At 26.6% G+C, this 20,650-nt stretch overlaps 1 long non-coding RNA gene across 8 annotated transcripts in view; it reads right to left on the reverse strand.

Moving 5' to 3' along the window:
• Window positions 1-20,650, reverse strand: part of LOC129960078 (uncharacterized) — a 78,183-nt gene that overhangs the window by 27,145 nt on the left and 30,388 nt on the right. For 5 of the 8 annotated variants that reach the window (XR_008783524.1, XR_008783523.1, XR_008783518.1 and 2 more), the window contains 4 exons: window positions 17,639-17,711; window positions 9,452-9,542; window positions 6,838-6,929; window positions 3,251-3,342 (listed from right to left, as the gene is read on the reverse strand). This is a non-coding gene — a long non-coding RNA (uncharacterized LOC129960078). The remainder of the gene's footprint in view (window positions 1-3,250; window positions 3,343-6,837; window positions 6,930-9,451; window positions 9,543-17,638; window positions 17,712-20,650) is intronic. The other 3 variants (XR_008783520.1, XR_008783521.1, XR_008783522.1) reach the window with 3 other exon arrangements.

The raw sequence follows: 20,650 nt of genomic DNA on the forward strand, positions 1-20,650 counted from the left end.
CACACACACACACACACACACACACACACACAAACACACATAAAATTACTAAACAATTATACGAATATAATGACAGTATAAAATTAATTTCAACCATTGATAAATAAAATTTTTTGTTTCAAATCTGTATTCCTGCGAAGTTGATATGAATGAAACATAATGGACTGAACTCCAGCTGAATGCCGAAACACACACACACACACAGAAAGATACACACACACACACACACACAAAGACACACACAAACAAAGATACACACACACACACATTAAAGACACACCCACAAACACACACAAAATTACTAAACAATTCTAAGAATATAATGACAATATTAAATTTATTTCAACAACTGATGAATAAATTATTTTATTGAAATATGTATTAATTCGAAGTTGATATGACTAAAACATAATGGAAAATCTTTAGAAATTTTATATTGAAATAAAATAAATTTGAACTGCAGCTGAATGATGAACCACACACACACACACAAACACAGACAGACATACACACACACACACACACACAGACATACACACACACACAAAGAGAGACACACACACACAGAGAGAGAGAGACTTACACACACACACACAAAATTACTAAACAATTATAAGAATATAATGACAGTATAAAATTTAGTTTAACAACTGATAAATAAAAAGTTTTTTTTTTGAAATTTGTATTCAATCCAAGTTGATATAAAAAAAAAACATAATATAAAATCATTGGTAAATTTATGTTGAAAGAAAATAAATTTGAACTCCAACTGAATGGTGAAACACACACACACGCACACACACACACACACACAAAGACACACACAAAGATACACACACACACACAAAGACACACACAAACAAAGACACACACACACAAACACACACATTCAAAGACACACCCACAAACACACACAAAATTACTAAACAATTCTAAGAATATAATGACAATATTAAATTTATTTCAACAACTGATGAATAAATTATTTTATTGAAAAATGTATTAATTCGAAGTTGATATGACTAAAACATAATGGAAAATCATTAGAAATTTTATATTGAAATAAAATAAATTTGAACTGCAGCTGAATGATGAACCACACACACACACACAAACACAGACAGACATACACACACACACACACACAGACATACACACACACACAAAGAGAGAGACACACACACACACACAGAGAGAGAGAGAGAGACTTACACACACACACACAAAATTACTAAACAATTATAAGAATATAATGACAGTATAAAATTTAGTTTAACAACTGATAAATAAAAAGGTTTTTTTGAAATCTGTATTCAATCCAAGTTGATATAAAAAAAACATAATATAAAATCATTGGTAAATTTATGTTGAAAGAAAATAAATTTGAACTCCAAGTGAATGGTGAAACAAACACACACACACACACACACGCACACACACACAAACACACAAAGTTACTAAACAATTATAAGAATGTAATGACAGTATAAAATTTATCTCAACAACTTATAAATAAAAATTTTTGTTTCAAATCGGTATTCATGCCAAGTTGATATGAATAAAATATAACGGACAATCATTGGAAAATTTATATTGAAATAAAATAAATTTGAAATCCAGCTTAATGATGAAACACACACACACACATACACACACACACACACACACACATACACACACACACATACACACAGACACATACACACATGAATCACTCAACAATTTTAAGATTATAGTGACAGTATAAAATTTATTTCAACAACTGATAAATTAAAATTTTTGTGTCAAATCTGTATTCAATCCAAGTTGATATAAATAAAACATAATGGACAATCACTGGAATATCTATATTGAAATAAAAGAAATTTGAACTCCAGCTAAATGGTGAAACACACACACACACACACACACTCACATACACACACACACATACAAAATTACTAAACAATTATAAGAATAAAATGACAGTATAAAATTTATTTCAACAATTGATAAATAAAAATTTTTGTTTCAAATCTGTATTCATGAGAAGTTGATATGAATAAAATATAATGGGCAATCATTGGAAAATTTATATTCAAATGAAATAAATTTGAACTCCAGCTGAATGGCGAAACACACACACACACAAACACACACACACACACACACACACACACACACACACACACACACACACACACACACACACAAAATTACTAAACAATTCTAAGAATTTAATGACAATATAAAATTTATTTCAACAACTGATAAATAAATTATTTTATTGAAATATGTATTCATTCAAAGTTGATATGACTAAAACATAATGGAAAATATTTGGAAATTTTATATTGAAATAAAATAAATTTGAACTGCAGCTGAATAGTGAAACACACACACACACATACAAAATTACTAAACAATTATAAGTATATAATGACAGTATAAAATTTATTTCAACAATTGATAAATAAAAATTTTGGTTTAAAATCTGTATTCATGCCCAGTTGATATGAATAAATTATAACCGACAATCATTGGAAAATTTATATTCAAATGAAATAAATTTGAATTCCAGCTGAATGGTGAACACACACACACACACACACACACACACACACACACACACACACACACACACACACACACACACACACACACACACACACAGAGAAACACACACGCACAAACATACAAAATTACTAAGCAATTATAAGAATATAATGACAGTATAAAATTTATTTCAACAACTGATAAATAAATTCTTTTTTTGAAATCTGTATTTATTCTAATTTGACATGAATAAAACATAATGGAAAATCATTGGAAAATTTATATTGAAATAAAATGAATTTGAACTCCAGCTGAATGGTGACACACACACACACACACACACACACACACACACACACACACACACACACACACACACACACACAAAGACACACACACAAAATTACTAAAAAATTATAAGTATATAATGACAGTATAAAATTTATTTCAACAAGTAAGAAATAAATGGTTTTTTTCAAATGTGTATCCATTCCAATTTGATATGAATAATACATAATGGAAAATCATTGCCAAATTTATGTTAAAATTAAATAAATTTTAACTCCAGCTGAAGGGTGAAACACACACACACACACAATTGGACACCAAATAAACAGTGAATGAAAGATGCTGTATGGAAAATGAATTTAAAATTCAAGTGAAGTGTTTGATCTCTGTGGTATGAAATAAAATATTTAAAAAATATCAAGCTTACTTTTGAGTATCAATGTCATGAATCCCAATTTCATACCTATATAAATTCATTCTGATCTTCGGCATGAAAAAAATTTTAGAAATAATTATGCCCTGAAAATAAAAAAGAAGAAATCAATAAAATAATCAGGAAAATAGAATTAATAATAAATCATTCATAATATTACAAATTTTTTAATCTAATTAATAAAAATGAGACTCTTTATCCTATTAATAAACGAAACAATTATCATTGGGAAAAATTTTCAAATTCTCACACAAATATTAAAGTATACTGTGAATACAATGACAGTACACATTTTACTGTAATAACTGGAAAATAATAATTTGGGTTGGAAAAGTGTTTTCATTCCAAGTAGAATATGTATATAATATAATCTACACAGAGAGAAAACTTTAAATTGCCATGAAATATATCTGAATTTCAGTTGAAATAAAAACTTAATAAAACTGGGCAACAAATAATGAACGAAAGAAAAGATTCAATGAGCATGTGTGATTTAAAATTCATGTAATGTATTTCAAGTCAGTGGTTTCAAGAAACATGTAAAAAAGAGAATCCAGCTTAAGTTTCAGGATGAATGACATGAAGACAAATATAATATTCAGGGAAATCTTTTCTGAAGTTTGGCAGCCCCATAAATTTTACAAATACTTATGTCCTTTATAAAAAAAGAGAAGAAATGCATATAGATATCAACGATAAAAAATTAAAAACAAAAGAGAAAACTGATTAGAAAATCGCCCCCCTTACTAATAAAAATGACACTCTTCATGATTTAAAAAAATTGAACTAATAATCATTTGGAAATATTTTCTTCCAGATACTCAAAATTACTAAACAATTATAAGAATATAATAACAGTATAAAATATACTTCAACAACTGAGGAATAATTTTTTTTTTCAAATCTGTATTTATTCCAATTCGATATGAATAAAACATAATGGAAAATCATTAAAAAATTTATATTCAAATAAAATAAATTTGAACTCCAGCTGAATGGTGAAACACAACCGCACACATCCGAAAAAAAATTATTAAACAATTATAAGAATATTATGATAATATAAAATTTATTTCAACAACTGATAAATTAAAATTTTTGTTTCAAATCTGTATTCATTCCAAGTTGATATGAATAAATTATAATGGACAATCATTGGAAAATTTATATTCAAATGAAATAAATTTGAACTCCAGCTGAATGGTGAAACACACACACACACACATACACACACACACACACACATACAAAATTACTAAATAATTATAAGTATATAATGACAGTATAAAATTTATTTCAACAATTGATAAATAAAAATTTTGGTTTAAAATCTGTATTCATGCCCAGTTGATATGAATAAATTATAACCGACAATCATTGGAAAATTTATATTCAAATGAAATAAATTTGAACTCCAGCTGAATGTTGAAACACACACACACACACATACACACATGAATTACTAAACAATTATAAGAATATAGTGACAGTATAATATTTATTTCAACAACTGATGAATTAAAATTTTTGTGTCAAATCTGTATTCAATCCAAGTTGATATAAATAAAACATAATGGACAATCACTGGAATATCTATATTGAAATAAAAGAAATTTGAACTCCAGCTAAATGGTGAAACACACACACACACACAAACAAACACACACACACTCACATACACACACACACATTCAAAATTACTAAACAATTATTAGAATATAATGACAGTATAAAATTTATTTTAACAATTGATAAATAAAAATTTTTGTTTCAAATCTGTATTTATGAGAAGTTGATATGAATAAAATATAATGGGCAATCATTGGAAAATTTATATTCAAATGAAATAAATTTGAACTCCAGCTGAATGGCGAAACACACACACACAGAAACACACACACACACACACACACACACACACTCAAAGACACACACCCAAACACACACACACACAAAATTACTAAACAATTCTAAGAATATAATGACAATATAAAATTTATTTCAACAACTGATAAATAAATTATTTTATTGAAATATATATTCCTTCCAAGTTGATATGACTAAAACATAATGGAAAATCATTGGAAATTTTATATTGAAATAAAATAAATTTGAACTGCAGCTGAATGGTGAACCACACACACACACAAACACAGACATACACACACACACACACACACACACACACACACACAGACATACACACACAAACACACAGACATACACACACACAGAGAGACATACACACACACAGAAAGAGAGACTTACACACACACAAAATTACTAAACAATTATAAGAATATAATGACAGTATAAAATTTAGTTCAACAACTGATAAATAAAAAGTTTTTTTTCAAATCTGTATTCAATACAAGTTGACATAAATAAAACATAATATAAAATCATTGGAAAATTTATATTCAAATGAAATAGATTTGAACTCCAGCTGAATGGTGAAACTCACACACACACACACACACACACACACACACACACACACACACACACACACATACAAAATTACTAAACAATTATAAGTATATAATGACAGTATAAAATTTATTTCAACAATTGATAAATAAAAATTTTGGTTTGAAATCTGTATTCATGCCCAGTTGATATGAATAAATTATAACCGACAATCATTGGAAAATTTATATTCAAATGAAATAAATTTGAACTCCAGCTGAATGGTGAAACACACACACACACACAAAACACACACACACAGAGAGAAACACAAACACACAAACATACAAAATTACTAAGCAATTATAAGAATATAATGACAGTATAAAATTTATTTCAACAACTGATAAAAAAATTATTTTTTTGAAATCTGTATTTATTCTAATTTGACATGAATAAAACATAATGGAAAATCATAGGAAAATTTATATTGAAATAAAATGAATTTGAACTCCAGCTGAATGGTGACACACACACACACACACACACACACACACACACACACACACACACACACACACACACACACACACACACACACACACAAACACACACACACACAAACACACACACACACAAAGACACACACACACAAAATTACTAAACAATTATAAGTATATAATGACAGTATAAAATTTATTTCAACAACTAAGAAATAAATGGTTTTTTTCAAATGTGTATCCATTCCAATTTGATATGAATAATACATAATGGAAAATCATTGCAAAATTTATATTGAAATAAAATATATTTGAACTCCAGCTGAAGGGTGAAACACACACTCACACACAAAAAAAAATTACTAAAGAATTATGAGAATATAATGACATAATAAAATTTATTTCAACAATTGATAAATAAAATTTTTTCTTTCAAATCTGTATTCATGCCAAGTTGATATGAATAAAACATTATAGACAATCATTGGAAAATTTATGTTAAAATTAAATAAATTTTAACTCCAGCTGAAGGGTGAAACACACACACACACACAATTGGACACCAAATAAACAGTGAATGAAAGATGCTGTATGGAAAATGAATTTAAAATTCAAGTGAAGTGTTTGATCTCTGTGGTATGAAATAAAATATTTAAAAAATATCAAGCTTACTTTTGAGTATCAATGTCATGAATCCCAATTTCATACCTATATAAATTCATTCTGATCTTCGGCATCAAAAAAATTTTAGAAATAATTATGCCCTGAAAATAAAAAAGAAGAAATCAATAAAATAATCAGGAAAATAGAATTAATAATAAATCATTCATAATATTACAAATTTTTTAATCTAATTAATAAAAATGAGACTCTTTATCCTATTAATAAACGAAACAATTATCATTGGGAAAAATTTTCAAATTCTCACACAAATATTAAAGTATACTGTGAATACAATGACAGTACACATTTTACTGTAATAACTGGAAAATAATAATTTGGGTTGGAAAAGTGTTTTCATTCCAAGTAGAATATGTATATAATATAATCTACACAGAGAGAAAACTTTAAATTGCCATGAAATATATCTGAATTTCAGTTGAAATAAAAACTTAATAAAACTGGGCAACAAATAATGAACGAAAGAAAAGATTCAATGAGCATGTGTGATTTAAAATTCATGTAATGTATTTCAAGTCAGTGGTTTCAAGAAACATGTAAAAAAGAGAATCCAGCTTAAGTTTCAGGATGAATGACATGAAGACAAATATAATATTCAGGGAAATCATTTCTGAAGTTTGGCAGCCCCATAAATTTTACAAATACTTATGTCCTTTATAAAAAAAGAGAAGAAATGCATATAGATATCAACGATAAAAAATTAAAAACAAAAGAGAAAACTGATTAGAAAATCGCCCCCCCTTACTAATAAAAATGACACTCTTCATGATTTAAAAAAATTGAACTAATAATCATTTGGAAATATTTTCTTCCAGATACTCAAAATTACTAAACAATTATAAGAATATAATGACAGTATAAAATATACTTCAACAACTGAGGAATATTTTTTTTTTCAAATCTGTATTTATTCCAATTCGATATGAATAAAACATAATGGAAAATCATTAAAAAATTTATATTCAAATAAAATAAATTTGAACTCCAGCTGAATGGTGAAACACAACCGCACACATAAGAAAAAAAATTATTAAACAATTATAAGAATATTATGACAGTATAAAATTTATTTCAACAACTGATAAATTAAAATTTTTGTTTCAAATCTGTATTCATTCCAAGTTGATATGAATAAATTATAATGGACAATCATCGAAAAATTTATATTCAAATGAAATAAATTTGAACTCAAGCTGAATGGTGAAACACACACACATAGAACACACACACACACACACAGAACACACACACACACACACACAAAATTATTAGACAATTATAAGTATATAATGGCAGCATTAAATTTATTTTAACAACTGATAAATAAATTTTTGTTTTCAAATATATATTCATTCCAAGTTCATATGAATAAAACGTAATGGACAAACATTGGAAAATTTATATTGAAATAAAATAAATTTGAACTCCAGCTGAATGGTGAAACACATACACACACACACACACACACGAAAAAAAAATTACTAAACAATTATAAGAATATAATGACAGTATAAAATTTATTTCAACAACTGATAAATTAAAATTTTTGTGTCAAATCTGTATTCATTCCAAGTTGATATGAATAAAACATAATGGACAATCATTGGAAAATTGTCCATTATGTTTTATTCATATCAACTTATAAATATCTAGCTGGAGTTCAAATGAAATAAATTTGAACTCGAGCTGAATGGTGAAACACACACACACACACACACAAACACACACACACAAAATTACTAAACAATTATAAGAATATAATGACAGTATAAAATTTATTTCAACAACTGATGAATGAATTATTTTATTCAAGTATGTATTCATACAAAGTTGATATTAATAAAACATAATGGAAAATCATTGGAAAATTTTTATTCAAATGAAATAAATTTGGACTCCAGCTGAATGGTTAAACACAAACACACACACACATACACAGAAAGAAAGATACATACAAAGACACACACACAAACACACACACACAAACACACACACACAAACACACACACACAAAGACACACACACACATACAAAATTACTAAACAATTATAAGAATATAATGACAGTATAAAATTTATTTCAACAACTGATAAATATTTTTTTTTTTCAAATCTGTATTCATTCCAAGTTTATATGAATAAAGCATAATGGAAAAAAACATAATTGGAAAATTTATATTGAAATAAATTAAATTTGAACTCCAGCTGAATGGTGAAACACACACACACACATACAGACATACACACACACACACACACACACTTACATGCACAAACACACACACAAAATTACTAAACAATTATGAAAATATAATGACAGTATAAAATTTATTTCAAAAATTGATAAATAAAATTTTTTGTTTCAAATCTATATTCATTCTAAGTTGATATGAATAAAACATAATAGACAATCATTGGAAAATTTATGTTGAAATTAAATAAATTTTAACTCCAGCTGAAGGGTGAAACACACAAACACACACACACAATTGGACACCAAATAAACAGTGAATGAAAGATGCTGTATGGAAAATGAATTTAAAATTCAAGTGAAGTGTTTGATCTCTGTGGTATGAAATAAAATATTTAAAAAATATCAAGCTTACTTTTGAGTATCACATCATGAATCTCAATTTCATATCTATATAAATTCATTCTGATCTTCGGCATCAAAAAAATTTTAGAAATAATTATGCCCTGAAAATAAAAAAGAAGAAACAATAAAATAATCAGGAAAATAGAATTAATAATAAATCATTCATAATATTACAAATTTTTTAATCTAATTAATAAAAATGAGACTCTTTATCCTATTAATAAACGAAACAATTATCATTGGGAAAAATTTTCAAATTTTCACACAAATATTAAAGTATACTGTGAATACAATGACAGTACACATTTTACTGAAATAACTGGAAAATAATAATTTGGGTTGGAAAAGTGTTTTCATTCCAAGTAGAATATGTATATAATATAATCTACACAGAGAGAAAACTTTAAATTACAATGAAATATATCTGAACTTCAGTTGAAATTAAAACTTAATAAGACTGGGCAACAAATTATGAATGAAAGAAAAGATTCAATGAGCATGTGTGATTTAAAATTCATGTAAAGTATTTCAAGTCTGTGGTTTCAAGAAACATGTCAAAAAAAAGAATCCAGCTTAAGTTTCAGGATGAATGACATGAAGACAAATACAATATTTAGGGAAATCATTTCTGAAGTTTGGCAGCCCCATAAATTTTACAAATACTTATGCCCTTTATAAAAAAAGAGAAGAAATGCATATAGATATCAGCGATAAATAATTAAAAAGAAAACACAAAACTGATTAGAAAATCACCCCCCCCCACTTACTAATAAAAATGATACTCTTCATGCTTTAAAAAAATTGAACTAATAATCATTTGAAAATATTTTCTTCCATATACTCAAAATTACTAAAATATTATAAGAATATAATGACAGTATAAAATATATTTCAACAAGTGATAAATAAATTGTTTTTTTCAAATCTGTATTCATTCCAATTTGATATGAATAAAACTTAATTTAAAATCATAGGAACATTTATATTGAAATAAAATAAATTTGAACTACAGCTGAATGGTAAAACAACTGATAAATAAAAACAACTGATAAATAGAAAATTATTTTAAAATCTGTACTCAATCCAAGATGATATAAATAAAACATAATATAAAATCATTGGAAAATTTATATTGAAAGAAATTATATTTGAACTCTACCTGAATGGTGAAACACACACACACACACAAAATTACTAAACAATTATAAGAATATAATGACAGTATAAAATTTATTTCAACAACTGATTAATAAAAAGTTTTTTTTTCAAATCTGTATTCAATCCAAGTTGATATAAAAAAACATAATATAAAATCATTGGAAAATTTAGATTGAAGTAAAGTAAATTTGAATACCAGCTGAATAGTGAAACACACACACACACACAGACAGACACACAAACACACACACACACACACACACACACACAGACAGACACACAAACACACACACACAGACACACACACAGAGAGAGAGATAGAGAGACACACACACACACAGAGAGAGAGAGATAGAGAGACACACACACACACACACAAAATTACTAAACAATTATAAGAATATAATGACAGTATAAAATTTCTTTCAACAACTGATAAATAAAAAATTATTTTAAAATCTGTATTCAATCCAAGATGATATAAATAAAACATAATATAAAATCATTGGAAAATTTATATTGAAAGAAATTATATTTGAACTCTACCTGAATGGTGAAACACACACACACACACAAAATTACTAAACAATTATAAGAATATAATGACAGTATAAAATTTATTTCAACAACTGATTAATAAAAAGTTTTTTTTTCAAATCTGTATTCAATCCAAGTTGATATAAAAAAACATAATATAAAATTATTGGAAAATTTAGATTGAAGTAAAGTCAATTTGAACTCCAACTGAATGGAGAAACACACACACACACAAACACACACAAAATTACTAAACAATTCTAAGAATATAATGACAATATAAAATTTATTTCAACAACTGATGAAAAAATTATTATTTTATTGAAATATGTATTCATTCCAAGTTGATATAACTAAAACATAATGGAAAATCATTGGAAGTTTTATATTTATATAAAATAAATTTGAACTTCAGCTGAATGGTGAATCACACACACACACACACAGACATACACACACATAGAGACATACACACACACACACACACACAGAGATACCCACACACACACAGACAGACACACACACACGCACACAGACATACACACACAGACACAAAATTACTAAACAATTATAAGAAAATAATGACAGTATAACATTTATTTCAACAACAGATAAATAAAAAGTTTTTTTCAAATGTGTATTCAATCCAAGTTGATATAAGTAAAACATAACGGACAATCATTTTAATATCTATATTGAAATAAAATAAATTTGAACTCTAGCTAAATGGTGAAACACACACACACACACACACACACAAACACACTCACATACACACACACACATATAAAATTACTAAACAATTATAAGTATATAATGACAATATAAAATTTATTTCAATTTATTTTATTCAACTCCAGCTGAATGGTGAAACACACACACAAACACACAAAGACACACACACACACAAACACACACACAAACACACTCACACACACACACTCACATACACATACATATAAAATTACTAAACAATTATAAGAATATAATGACAGTATAAAATTTATTTCAATTTATTTTATTCAACTCCAGCTGAATGGTGAAACACACACACAAACACACAAAGACACACACACACACAGAACAAACGCCGTCTCATACCCCCGTATCCGTGACCATTCTGGTCACTGAACGGTTTGGTAGGCATGTTACGGGAATTTTATTTAATTAACAAAATATTTACAGTAGGAAAACGAAACAAAAATAACTATTTACAAAATTTACAATCATATAAAAAATCATATTATGATGAGACCGTTTACATACTTTTTCAACTTAGAATTATAATTTGTAATAATTAACTTAGAAATATAATGCAGATTGGGAGATAAAATTTGTAAAAATATACATATAATCTGCGTTCACATTTTTTATGTTATAGTAGATCAAGATGCAGTTTTAAAAAAATCAGATGGAAAATGATTTGAGAAATGGAAATGTACACAAAGACACACACACACACAAAGACACACACACACAAAAACACACACACAAACACAAAAATTACTAAACAATTCTAAGAATATAATGACAATATAAAATTTATTTCAACAACTGATGAATAAATTATTTTATTCAAATATGTATTCATTCCAAGTTGATATGACTAAAACATAATGGAAAATCATTGGAAAATTTATATAGAAATAAAATAAATTTGAACTTCAACTGAATGGTGAAACACACACACACACACACACACACACACACACACACACACACACACACACACACACACACACACACACACACACACACACACACATACAAAAACACACACACACAAAATTACTAAACAATTATAAGAATATAATGACAGTAAAAAATTTAATTCAATAACTGATAAATAAAAAGTTTTTTTTTTTCAAATCTGTATTCAATCCAAGTTCATATAAATAAAACATAATATAAAATCATTGGAAAATTTATATTGAAAGAAAATAAATTTGAATTCCAACTGAATGGTGAAACACACACACACGCACACACACACATACACACACACACAGATACACACACACAAACACACAAAATTACTAAACAATTATAAGAATATAATGACAGTATAAAATTTATTTCAACAACTGATAAATAAAAATTTTTGTTTCAAATCTGTATTCATGCCAAGTTGATATGAATAAAACATAACGGACAATCGTTGGAAAATTTATATTGAAATAAAATAAATTTGAAATTCAGCTCAATGATGAAAAACACATACACACATTTATTTTATTTCTATATAAATTTTCCAATGATTTTCCATTATGTGTTAGTCATATCAACTTGGAATGAATACATATTTGAATAAAATAATTTATTCATCAGTTGTTGAAATAAATTGTATATTGTCATTATATTCTTAGAATTGTTTAGTAATTTTTGTGTTTGTGTGTGTCTGTCTTTGTGTGTTTGTGTGTGTGTTTCACCATTCAGTTGGAGTTCAAATTTATTTTCTTTCAATATAAATTTTCCAATGATTTTATATTATGTTTTATTTATATCAACTTGGATTGAATACAGATTTGAAAAAAAAACTTTTTATTTATCAGTTATTGAAATAAATTTTTTACTGTCATTATATTCTTATAATTGTTTAGTAATTTTGTGTGTGTGTGTATTTGTATGTGTGTGTGTGTTTTACCATTCAGTTGGAGTTCAAATTTATTTTCTTTCAATATATTCCAAATTATATTGAAATATAAGATAAAAATAATTATATACAATTATAAGAATATAACGACAGTATAAAATTTATTTCAACAACTGATAAATTAAAATTTTTGTGTCAAATCTGTGTTTCTGAGAAGTTGATATGAATAAAATATAATAGACAATCATTGGAATATCTATATTGAAATAAAAGAAATTTGAACTCCAGCTAAATGGTGAAACACACACACACACATACAAAATTACTAAACAATTATAAGAATATAATGACAGTATAAAATTTATTTCAACAATTGATAAATAAAAATTTTTGTTTCAAATCTGTGTTTCTGAGAAGTTGATATGAATAAAATATAATGGACAATCATTGGAAAATTTATATTCAAATGAAATAAATTTGAACTCCAGCTGAATGGCGAAACACACACACACACACACACACTCAAAGACACACACACAAACACACACAAAATTACTAAACAATTCTAAGAATATAATGACAATATGAAATTTATTTCAACAACTGATGAATAAATTACTTTATTGAAATATGTATTCATTCCAAGTTGATATGACTAAAACATAATGGAAAATCATTGGAAATTTTATATTGAAATAAAATAAATTTGAACTGCAGCTGAATGGTGAACCACACACACTCAAACACAGACAGACATACACACACACACACACAGACATACACACACACACACACACAGACATACACACACAAACACACAGACATACACACACACACAGAGAGAGACTTACACACACACACACAAAATTACTAAACAATTATAAGAATATAATGACAGTATAAAATTTAGTTCAACAACTGATAAATAAAAAGTTTTTTTACAAATCTGTATTAAATCCAAGTTGATATAAATAAAACATAATATAAAATCATTGGAAAATTTATATTGAAAGAAAATAAATTTGAACTCCAACTGAATGGTGAAACACACACACACACACACACACATACACATAAAAATACACACACACACACAAAATTATTAAACAATTATAAGAATATAATGACAGTAAAAATTTATTTCAATAACTGATAAATAAAAAGTTTTTTTTGAAATCTGTATTCAATCCAAGTTGATATAAATATAACATAATATAAAATCATTGGAAAATTTATATTGAAATAAAATAAATTTGAAATCCAGCTCAATGATGAAACACACACACACACACACACACAAACACACACAAACACATACACACACACATACACTCAGGAATTACTAAACAATTATAAGAATATAATGACAGTACAAAATTTATTTCAACAACTGATGAATAATTTCTTTTTTAGATCTGTATATATTCGAAGTTGATATGAATAAAACATAATGGAAAATCATTGGAAAATTTAGAATGAAATAAAATAAATGGTGAAACACACACACACACACACACACACAAACTTACTAAACAATTATAATAATATAATGAAAGTATAAAATTTATTTCAACAACTGATAAATAAAAATTTTTGTTTCAAATCTGTATTCATGCAAAGTTGATATGAATAAAACATAATGGACAATCATTGGAATATTTATATTGAAATAAAATAAATTTGAATTCCAGCTGAATGGTGAAACACACACACACACACACACACACAAAGACATGCACAGACAAAATTACTAAACAATTATAAGAATATAATGAAAGTATAAAATTTATTTCAACAACTGATGAATAAAAAATTTTGTTTCAACTCTGTATTCATTCCAAGTTGATATGACTAAAACATAATAGATAATCATTGGAAAATTTATATTGAAATAAAATAAATTTGATCTCCAGCTGAATGTTGAAACACACACGCACACACATACACATACACAAACACACACACAAAACATTTAAAATTACTAAGCAATTATAAGAATATAATGAGAATATAAAATTTAATTCAACAACTGATAAATAAATTGTTTTTTTCAAATCTGTATTCATTCCAATTTGATATGAATAAAACATAATGGATAATCATTGGAAAATTTATATTGAAATAAAATAAATTTGAACTCCAGCTGAATGGTGAAACACACACACACATGCACGCACACACACATACACATACACACACACATGCACATACACACACACATACACATACACACACACACACAAACACACACAAACATACACACACATACACATACACATACGGACACACACACAAACAGACACACTCAAATATACAAAATTACTAAACAATTATAAGAATATAATGACAGTAAAAAGTTTATTTCAACAACTGATAAATAATTTTTTTTTTCAGATCTGTATACATTCGAAGTTGATATGAATAAAACATAATGGAAAATCATTGAAAAATTTATATTGAAATAAAATAAATTTGAACTCCAGCTGAATGGTGAAACACACATACACACACACACATACGTACACACACAAACACATACGTACACACACACAAACACACACACACAAAATTACTAAGCAATTATAAAAATATAATGACAGTATAAGATTTATTTCAACAACTGATAAATAAAAATATTTGTTTCAAATCTGCGTTCATGCCAAGTTGATATGAATAAAACATAATGGACAATCATTGGAAAATTTATATTGAAATCAAATAAATTTGAATTCCAGCAGAATGGTGAAACATACACACACACACATACATACACACACAAACACACACACACAAATATACAAAATTACTAAACAACTATGAGAATATAATGACAGTATAAAATTTATTTCAACAACTAAGAAATAAATTGTTTTTTTCAAATCTGTATTCATTCCAAGTTGATATGAGTAAAACATAATGGAAAATCATTGGAAAATTTATATTCAAAGAAAATAAATTTGAACTCCAACTGAATGGTGAAAGAGACACACACACACACACACAAACACACACATACACACAAAATAACAAATAATTATAAGAATATAATGACAGTGTAAAATTTATTTCAACAACTGATGAATAATTTTTTTTTTTTCAGATCTGTATTCATTCCAAGTTTATATGAATAAAACATAATGGAAAATCATTGGAAAATTTATATTGAAAGAAAATAAATTTGAACTCCATCTGAATGGTGGAATAAACACACATGTCTTAAGTGTTAAGACTAGTTAACTAAAAATTTACACATCGAATCCCATTCTCAGTTTTTCGAAATGCAGATTAATTATTAAGTTCAGCAGAGAGAGAGCAGATTTCATTCTGCATTGATATTAGTATGTAGCAGAGATTTTAGATATAATTAAAAATCAAATGTACTAATAACTCATCATACTTTTCTTGATATGCCAAAAAATTAAACTTTTCATTTTCAAATACCTTATATCCTAAAAAAGCAATATTTTCTGTTTTTAATTTTATAAAAAGGTTGAGAAAAGTATATACTGGAATGAGAAACATAATCAGTCTTAATAACACATAGAAGTGTTCGAATTTTTGAAATCAAAAGAAATATTCATAGAAGTATTTTTTTAATACAAACATTTTAAATGAACGGTACAATTAGAAGTAAAATATTAAAATGAGAATAATAAGATCTAATATAAAGCATAGAGAATGAAAAATACATATAGAAAGTGGCAAGAAGCAAAAAACATTGATTTTATACCATAAGTTCATGATTTGTTGTATCAAGACACATTTCTTGAATTCAAGGACAAAGGACCAATTTATAATTCATGTTACTTTTTCTGATCCCTTACATTAAAACACATTTAAATATGAACACAAAGTGGTAATTAAATGAAAAAAATTCAAAATATGAAAGACAAACAAAAATATACACACCTGATTAATATCTTAAAATTTGTATATCTCCTTCTTTGCATTTAAACCAAGTCACTTTCAAAACTTTTTATACCTATACAAAGAAAGTAAAAACTGTTTAAATTCAAGATGCAGTATTGTGAAAGAAATGTAAAAGACATACACATCAGGACATAAATAATTATTTTTTAAAAATTCAGAGAATTCAAAATTTACACATCAAATCCCATTCTCAGTTTTCCGAAATGCAGATTAATTATTAAGTTCATCAGAGAAAAAGCAGATTTTATTCTGCATTGACATTTGTATTTAGCAGAGATTTTAGATATAGTTAAAATTCAAATGTTGTAACAACTCATCATGCTTTTCTTGATATGCCAAAGAAATAAACTTTACATTTTTAAATACCTTATATCCTAAAAAAGCGATATTTTCAGTTTTTAATTTTATAAAAAGGTTGAGAAAAGTATATATTGGAATGAGAAACATAATCAGACTTAATAACACTTAGAAATGTTCGAATATTTGAAATCAAAATAAATAGCCTTAGAAGACTTTTCTTTAATGCAAACATTTTAAGTGAACGGTACAATTAGAAGTAAAATATTAAAATGAGAATAATGAGATCTAATATACAAGCATAAAGAATGAAAAATACATATAGAAAGTGTCAAGAAGCAAAACACGTTGATTTTATATCATAAGTTCATGATTTGTTGTATCAAGACACATTTCTCGAATTCAAGGACAAAGAACCAATTTATAATTCATGTTACTTTTTTCTTATCCCTTACATTATAACACATTTCAATATGAACACAAAATGGTAATGAAATAATAAAAACTTGAAAATATGAAAGACAAAGACAGAATACCAAAAACAGAAGTGATAAGTCAAAGCAAGTACTCTAATTTGAAATTCATGTTAATTATTTCTGATTTCTGACATAAGAAAACATTTAAAATTAACAACGTTTCGATTAAACAAAAGATATCATAAAAAAGCCTAAGAGAACCAAAAATATATGGGCTGCATAAATGTGACCAGAAAATGAAATTGAAAAAGAAATAATAATGAAGTACAATTAACCGATATTGATGCCTATAATGAGAAACAGTAACTAAATATAAATAGTTGCTACAGTATTTGAATAGAAATATTTATATATATATTTAAAAAAAACCGTTTGCATATAAATAAATTTTAAAATTCAATCAAAGCTTAGAAATATATACAGTAGACTCCCGATTATCCGCGTCTGCCGCACAAAGTTTTTTTTTGACTGATTTCTTCAAAAAGGTGTAGTTTTACAGTTATGCTTTTGTAATTACATAATACATTACAGTATTAAAACTGTGCATATGTATTAATTTTTCTGTGTATCCTTGACGCCTCTCGTAAGTACAAAACACTTTTCTGTTTTCATTAACAAAATGCATTTTAGGTTAGTTTTGAGTGATATTCTAAAATATTAAGCGTTAGTTAAACATTTCCTGCTGTTTATTTTACGTTTTATTGTACATAAAACGATTTTTCAACGTTGGAATGACTGTTTTCTCTTTTGCTATACCCGTTTTTAGCTTTTTTCGGATTAACCGCGATTTTTGTTATCCGCGGCGGCCGCGCCACCCAATTCCGCGGATAATAGGGAGTGTACTGTACACATATATACATAAAAAAATTAATGGGACATTCAGAGGGTAAAAGTAGTAGCAAAAAAATAAATAAAATAAAGAATAAAGTAAAAAAAAAAAACTGAATATGGTATAAAATCAAAAGTAACAAAAATGCTTTCGCGCCATTTCTTGTATCTTAGACACATTTTAACACTTACTGAAATTTTTGAATGTAAACAAAAATAATTGAAAAGAGAGAATGCATGTAATAATAACGTTTCGCTTTAAAAAAAGAAGGGAAAAAGTATGACCAAATCTAGATTTTAAAATAATAAAATTCAAGGCAGATACGATAGGGAAAACAAGCAATCATTTAGCATTTTTACTGATATTTGGTTTAAGATCATAATTTTGACCTTAAAAGAAAACATTATTCAAGAATTACAATTTTCCAAAAGAATTCCAAAAATTATCATTAATTTTCTAAGAAGTTATTTGCCTTTGCATGTGACTCCTTGAAAGGCTCGTGATCTACATGAAATGAATTAATAACCATTTACAAATTAGGTTTACTTTATTTTAACAAAAATAAAATTAAATATATAGATATTGGTGAGCATTTGAAACTAACATCGGAAATGAAATGAAAAAATAGGGAAAATATGCATACATTCATATGGCATTCAGAAATCAAACAATTCTGTATTTCGAAAACGCTTACGAAAACGATCGGTTCTTCGCTACGTTAATCAAAACTCAGTCCAATATCGAAGAACTCATCTTTAAGTCCCCAACCTTAATGGCAATCGATAGCCATAATTTTGTCTAACGTACTCTATTTTGAAAGAAATACTAAGCAAATCCAATCTTAATATCACTGAGATATTACTAAGATAAAATTTATAACTGCCATAAAGGCAACTTGCCCATCTTTGCTAGAAATAAAAATAATTTGAAAATGTATACAAATAATATTTTATTTTTTCAGTTTTACTTCGCTATCTTGAAATGAATATATTTCACCACAAATGTCTTACACTTTTTTTTAATCATCGCTTTGGACTAAGTATATATGTTTAAATTTACTCATTATTATTTTTTTTTCCTTTACGGGCGGTGCATGATGATACCGAGTAAGTTTGTGAATCCGATATTTTATATGGGAATCATTCTTTACATTTGAAATTTCTTGTTCGTTCATTTTAGCATTTCTTTAAGTTGCGGAGACAAACTTCACAATAAATTATTAGTGTTTATAAGAACCTTATATCTATGAAAAAGGATAACGACCTTTGTTGTCTTTTCCCATATTTCACCAACTACTAAGAATATGAGGGTAGTCCGGTGTCTCCTTAGGTCCCGATTAAACATTTAGAGGTCCTTAAGATAATGTAAGTTTTTTGGGCTTTTTTTTTT

Source organism: Argiope bruennichi, chromosome X2, assembly GCF_947563725.1.
Source record: "Argiope bruennichi chromosome X2, qqArgBrue1.1, whole genome shotgun sequence".
Classification (NCBI taxonomy): domain Eukaryota; kingdom Metazoa; phylum Arthropoda; class Arachnida; order Araneae; family Araneidae; genus Argiope; species Argiope bruennichi.